Raw genomic sequence first — 7,347 nt, 5'->3', positions numbered from 1 at the left:
TCTGAGGCTTTTATTCCGCTTAACCTTTCCTCATGGTCTTTTAATTGTTTTTATCTTTTTTCCTCAGCTTCCTTCCTTGCCATCAACTTGTATTCTATGTAGCTCATTCTTTCTTTCACCTCATTAACCATTGTCTTTAAGAAATTCAGTTTGGATTGCATGTTATTTAATTGATTTTTAAATCGGCCTGATTAGATCTAAATTCTGCAGTCATGAAGTCTCTTGAATCCTTTATGCTTTTTTCAAGAGCTACCAGTAGCTTTATAATTGTGCTTCTGAATTGGCTTTCTCGCTTCTAATTGCAGTCCAAATTCTGTAACTCTGTGGCAGAGAGTAGTGTTTCTGATTCTTTCAATTGTAATGAGTTCTTCCTTCTAGTCTTTTTTTGCTCAGTGCAGAATGGCTGTATGCGTGGGTTGAGTCAAGAATATGAACAACGACCTAATTAAAGTTCATCTAAGATGATTCTGATGAGGTTAGAGAGAAGAAAATAAAAACGAAGATTAAAACAAAACAAAATAAAACAAAAGGACCACTAAAGGGTAAAATAAATTTTAAAACAAAGTAGTAAAAAATAAAAGGCCAAAAAGCAAAAAAAAAAAAAAAAATAATAAGGAAAAAAATAAAGAAGAAAAAGAGAAAAAGACAAAAAAAAAAAGTGGGTGACTGGGAGATTGTGGTGGTGAAGAATTTGTAGTGGAGGGAGAATATAGTCAATATAGTCTACCTGAAAAGTTCTAGAAAGTGATCCTCTTGGTTCTTAGTGTATTATGTTCTGTATGTTTAGAGATGCTCAGTCCCAAATTTATAGAAACCAGCAATACTTATAGAAAGCCCCATGACTAACCATCAAAATATAAATGAAATAAAAGAGCGGGGCAGGATGGGAATGAAGAGAGAATATAATCTCACAGAATGAACCAGCATGGTATACTATTTGGTTCTGGGTGCATGCTGGTCATGTTTTAGAAGGTATTAACTTCTGCCATTGTAGAACAAAATGAGGCAGAGTAAACACAAAACACAAAACAAAACATTTCTCATATATCTCCCAAAATTAAATTGTGTATGTTGAAGGGAATCTAGAAGTGAAAAATATATCTAAGACATGTAATCGTATAAATATGAAAGTCAGAAAGCACAAAACTTAAAAATGAAGAGGTTGTTAAACATTGTAGTTAAGGTGGGAAAAGAAAAATATATGGGAAATTTTTAGTCTGATAGAAAAATGAGTTGTACTTGAAAAAGGGAAAAAAAGGAGAGGTACCCTCTAGTTCTATATACTATAAATCCCTTGACTTCCCCTTGGGCTTTCTAGAGCTGCTTGGTCAAGAATTTACTCTTCTGGTGTTCTTCCAGGTGGTCTTCTGGGGGAGGGATCTGCTGTGCTGATTCTCAGGTGTCTTTGCCTGGATTGAGATGCCTTACCCCCTGCTGGGTGCTGGGCTCAGTGGGAGCCGTTTATCCTGTGATGCCTTTGTTTCCTAGCAGCCCAGACCCCCCCAGGCACATGATGAAAGAAGGAGGAAGAACAATGGCAGCGGCCAGATTACAAGCTCTGGAATCAGTAACTAAGTCAGTCTCCCAGTCTGCACTGGCCTAGATGCTCCTGGGGCCTGCCTGGGTGCCCTGATCTGCACAGCTTGTGGGTGCCAGTGGCAGGAGAGTTCTCGCTGTCCTGGGCCCTCCCTGCTTCCGCCTGTCCCAGGAGGAGTGCAAGATCCTGGGCTTTGTCCACTCTGCACCCTGGGATCGGGGCCCGGCAATGCTGGAATCACACTTCCAGGGGGAACGGCTCCCAAAGGCAGCAGGGTACAGACACATCCCTCTGAAGCCGCCCACCTAACTGACTGGCTTCTCCCAAATGTCCCGCCAGATGGACGCTCCAGCCCTTTTCCGAGATAGGCCCACAGTTTGTGGAGTGCTTTCCGCTGGGATGCACTTCCTCTATTAGTGATTCCGGGAAACGAGGCTTCACTACCCCTCCTGTGATTCTGCCGGATTTCCCTGTTAAACACTTTTCCGTCCAGGAAGTATCTGGTGCAGATTTTTAAAGGTCCCGCTTCCCCAGGGCTGGGCTTTCCTGTCCCAGGGGCCTTCACCCAGCTTTAGCTGGGCTCCTCGCGGTGCCCCTCTCCCACTTGATTCTTTTTTATTTTGTTTTTTTCCACCTTCCTACCTTGCTAGAAGTGAAAACCCTTCTCTCTGTAGTGTAAAGAGGCTGTGGTCTCTTTAAATCTCAGGTCGAATTAGTAGGTGTTCAGGATGATTTGAAAGTTATCTAGGTAAGCTGATGGGTCCAGGTGAGTTGAGGGCCCCCGCTTTTCCACCATCTTGCCCCGCCCCATTTTTTGTATTATTTTTTAATTATTTATTTAAATTTTACTTAACTACAGTGCATTATTGGTTTCTGGAGTAGAATTCATTGAGTCATCACTTACAACACCTAGTGTTAATCAAATGGCATATATGTATATATATGTGTATATGTATGTATATACATGTATATATGTATATATATATATTATATATATATGATGGAATATTACCAGATGTTAAAAAGAATGCAATATTGCCATTTGTAATAACATGGATGGAGCTGGAGTATATTATGCTATGTGAAATAAGTCAATCAGAGAGAGACAAATACCAAGTGATCTCACATGTGGAATTTAAGGGGGGAAAATGACCATATTGGAAGTTGGGGTGAGGAGAAAGGGAAATAAAGCATAAGAGAAGCTTAATGATAGAGAACACACTGAGGGTTGATGGAGGGAGGTGGTTGAGGAGAAGGACTAAATGGGTGAAGTGTTTTAACGAGGTAATGGTTGTGATTAACACTAGGTGTTGATGAGGATCCTTGCCAAAATCCGCTGTTTCTTTTGTTATTAATTTTAGACATTCTGACAGGTGTGAAGAGATATCTCATCATGGTTTTATTTGTATTTCCCTGATGATAAGTGATGTTAAGCATCTTTCCATGTGTCTGTTAGCTATCTGATTGTCTTCTTCAGAAAAGTGTCTATTCAGGACATCTGGGTGGAGTGGTCAAGTGTCTGCCTTCAGCTCAAGTCATGAATCCTGGGACCAAGTCCCACATCAGACACCCAAAAGGGAACTTGCTTCTCCCTCTGCCTATTACTCTGCCTCTCCATCTGGGTGTCTCTCATGAATAAATAAATAAAACCTTAAAACAAAACAAAACAAAAAGAAAAAAGTGTCTATCCATGTATTCTTCCCATTTCTTAACTGGATTATTTGTTTTGGGGTATTGAATTTGATGAGCTATTTATAAATTTTGGATTCTAACCCTTTATCCAATATGTCACTTGCAAATATCTTCTCCAACTCTGTAAGATGAAGCTTTTTAGTTTTGATTGTTTTCTTCACTGTACAGATTTTAGTCTTGATGAAATCCCACTAGTTCATTTCTGTTTTTGTTCCCATTGCCTCTGGCAGTGTGTCTAGTTAGAAGTTGCTATGGCTGAGGTCAAAGAGACTTCTGTGTTCTCTAGGATTTTGATTGTTTCCTGTCTAATATTTAGGTCTTTCATCCATTTTGACTTTATTTTTGTGTATAGTGTAAGAAAGTACTCTAGTTTCATTCTTTTTCATATTGCTGTCCAGTTTTCCCAATGCCCTTTTTGGAAGATACTTTTTTTCCACTGGATATTCTTCCCTGCTTTGTCAAAGATTGGTTGACCATGGAATCGTGAGTCCTATTCTGGGTTCTCTATTCTGTTCCACTGATCTATGTGTCAATTTTTGTGCCAGTACCATACTATATTGATGACTACAGCTTTGTAATATAACTTGAAAATCAGGATGCATTCAAGTTCGTTTTTTTCAGGATTCTTTTGGATATTTGGGGTCTTTTGTGGTTTCATTCTAATTTTAAGACTGTTCTAGCTCTGTGAAAAATGCTGTTGTTATTTTTATAGGAGTTGCATTAAATGTGTAAATTTCTTTGTGTACCATAGGCATTTTTAACAATCTTTGTTCTTTCAATCCATGAGCATGGAATGCTTTTTCATTTCTTTCTGTTCTCTTCAATTTTGTTCATAAGTGTTCCACAGTTTTCAGAGTACATATCTTTTAACTATTTAGTTATATTTATTCCTATTTATCTCTTTGTTTTTGGTGCAATTGCAAATCGGATCAATTCCTTGATTTCTTTTTCTGCTGCATCGCTACTAGTGTAAAGAAATGTGACAGATTTGTGCACATTTATTTAATATACTGCAACTTTGCTGAATAAATATATTAGTTCTTGCAAATTTTTTGTGAATGCTTTTGGTTTCTCACAGACAGAATCATGTTGTCTGCAAATAGTGAAAGTTTTACTTCTTCCTTCCCAATTTGGATGCCTTTATTTCTTCTTGTTGTCTGATTACTGAGGCTAAGACTACCAGTACTATGTTGAATAATAATTATGAGAGTGGCATCCCTGTCCCATTCCTGACCACAAAGAAAAGATTCTGTTTTTTTGCCATTGGGGAAGATATTACCTATGGGTCTTTTTTATATGGCCTTTGTGATGCTGAGGTATATTCCATTCATACCTAATTTATTAAGAGTTTCCTTTTTGTCAAGAATGGATGTTGTATTTTTTCAAATGCTTTTTCTGCATATATTGAGAGAATCATATGGTTCTTATCTTTTCTTTTGATAATGTGGTATATCATGTTGATTGATTTGCAAGTTTTGAACTACCCCTGCAGCCCATGAATAAATCCCAATGGAATGTGGTGAATACTTCTTTCAATGTACTGTTAAATTCAACTTTCTGTTATCTTGTTGAGAATTTTTGCATCAATTTTTCTCTTTTTTATATATATTTTTTATTGGAGTTCGATTTTCCAACGTATAGTATAACACCCAGTGCTCATCCCATCAGATGCCCCCCTCAGTGCCTGTACCCCACCACCCCATCCCCCGGCCCACCTCCCCTTCCACTACCCCTTGTTCATTTCCCAGAGTTAGAAATCTCTCATGTTCTGTCATCCATTTGGATATGTGTCACTCACTTTCTCTCCTTTCCCATTAATCCCTTTCACTATTTTTTATATTCTCCGAATGAATGAAACCATATAATATTTGTCCTCTGATTAACTAAATTCACTCAGCATAATACCCTCCAGTTCTATCCACGTTGAAACAAATGGTGGGTATTCTTTGTTTCTAATGGCTGAGTAATATTCCATTGTATATATAGATCACATTTTCTTTATCCATTCATCTTTAGATGGACACTGAGGCTCCTTCCACAGTTTGGCTATTGTCGACATTGCTGGTATAAACATTGGGGTGGCTCTCTTTTTCCGACAGCTGCCGGGGAGCCCAGCGCAACTCATCCTGTCGCGTCGGTTCCCGTGGGTTGCCACGCCAAGTCCACCCAGCAGATCGTCCTCCAAGGCCCGGGGCTGTGGAGCTTCCACCTCGTGGGGGGCAAAGACTTCGAACAACCCCTGGCCATTTCCCGGGTCACTCCTGGAAGCAAGTTTGCGGGAGCTAACTTATGCATCGGAGATGTAATCACAGCCATCAATGGGGAAAATAGCAGTGGTATGACACACCTGGAAGCTCAGAACAAAATCAAGGGCTGCATGGACAACATGACCCTCACAGTCACCAGATATGAACAAAAAACCTGGTCTTCCCTGGTGACAGAGGAAGGGAAACGTCATCCGTACAAGATGAATTTGGCCTCGGAACCCCAAGAGGTCCTGCACATAGGAAGCGCCCACAACCGGAGTGCCATGCCCTTTACCGCCTCGCTGGCCTCCAGCTCTGCCCCCAGGGTCATCACAAACCAGTACAACAACCCAGCTGGTCTCTATTCCTCTGAAAACATATCCAACTTCAACAACACCTTGGAGTCAAAGACAGCAGCCAGTGGGCAGGAGACAAATGGCAGAGCCTTAGACCATTCTCAGCCTCTAAGTGGACTTGTCAACGACAAAGAATCTGAAGTTTACAAGATGCTTCATGAGAAACAGGAGTTAAATGAGCCCTCCCAAGCAATCCACTTCATTCCTGGTATTGCAGGAAATCTTAGAGTCTGAGGAGAAAGGGGATCCCAACAAGCCATCAGGTTTCAGAAGTGTTAAGGCTCCAGTCACCAAAGTGGCTGCATCTATTGGAAATGCCCAGAAGTTGCCCATGTGTGACAAATGTGGCACCGGCATTGTCGGCATGTTCCTGAAGCTCTGGGACCACTACCGTCACCCTGAGCGTTATGTGTGCACTGAATGTGGCCCCAATCTAAAACAGAAGAGCCACTTCTTCATGTAGGATCAGATCTACTGTGAAAAGCATGCTCGGGAGCGGGTCACACCCCCTGAGGGCTACAACGTGGTCACAGTGTTCCCCAAGTGAACCGGCAGGTCCACACCTGTTGCAACTCGATCTCTAAATGCTCTGGCCCTCTCCTCTTTTGAAAGTTCTTGCTGAATCTGGTTTTATCCCTGCCCATTAAACACCACGTCTCCCTGCCTCTGCTAACTGACTCACTGGCTGTGTGACGCCTGCTTTTACAATTAACAGAGGATTGCTTTGTTCAGTGGCCCCCTTGCCAGCATCCTTGGGTCTTCTCTTTACTTCAGTTCATTTCTGCTGCAGATGGACATCAGCCACATTTGAACCAAACCGAATTGAACATGTCTGACATTGTTTCGTTTTTACTCAATAAATTTATAGACTCCAAAAAAAATTGGGGTGCAGGTGTCCTGCCGTTTCACTGCATCTGTTACTTTGGGGTAAATCCCCAGTGGTGCAATTGCTGAGTCATAGGGTAGCTCTATTTTTAACTCTTTGAGAAACTTCCACGCAATTCTACAGAGTGGCTGTACCAGCTCACATTCCTACCAAGAATGCAAGAGGGATCCCCTATCTCCACATCCTCTCCAATATTTGTAGTTTTCTGTCTTGTTAATTTTCACCATTCTCACTGGTGTGACATGGTATCTGAATGGCAGCCTTGCTGGATGTAGTATTATTGGCTTCATACTTCCCAATCAACATGTTGAATATATCTTGCCACCGTCTTATGGCCTGCTAATTTTCTGTGGCAGATCTGCTGTGGATGAGATCTGTCGTGTGTGTGTGTGTGTGTGTGTGTGTGTGTGTGTTCTGTCTTCTCTTATAAGTCTGAGACATTTTTTTCCTTTGCTGCTTTCAGGATTCTCTCCTTGCCTGTGTATTTTGTGAATTTGGGTATGACATGCCTTGACCTCAGTCAACTTTTGTTGAATTTAATGGGAGTTGTCTGTGCTTCTTGGATATTGATGAATGTATCCTTCCCCAGATTAGGACAATTTTTGGCTATAATTTGCTCAAATAAACCTT

At 40.9% G+C, this 7,347-nt stretch overlaps 1 pseudogene; it reads left to right on the top strand.

Annotated features, from left to right (window-relative positions):
- Positions 1 to 2,293: 2,293 nt before the first annotated feature.
- LOC140628498 (PDZ and LIM domain protein 1 pseudogene) lies at positions 2,294 to 6,712 on the top strand (annotated as a pseudogene).
- The last annotated feature ends 635 nt before the right edge of the window (positions 6,713 to 7,347 follow it).

The sequence above is a fragment of the Canis lupus genome, chromosome X (assembly GCF_048164855.1).
Source record: "Canis lupus baileyi chromosome X, mCanLup2.hap1, whole genome shotgun sequence".
NCBI lineage: Eukaryota > Metazoa > Chordata > Mammalia > Carnivora > Canidae > Canis > Canis lupus.
Note: the sequence above shows the minus strand (reverse complement) of the source record. Positions and strands in the feature narration are given on the sequence as shown.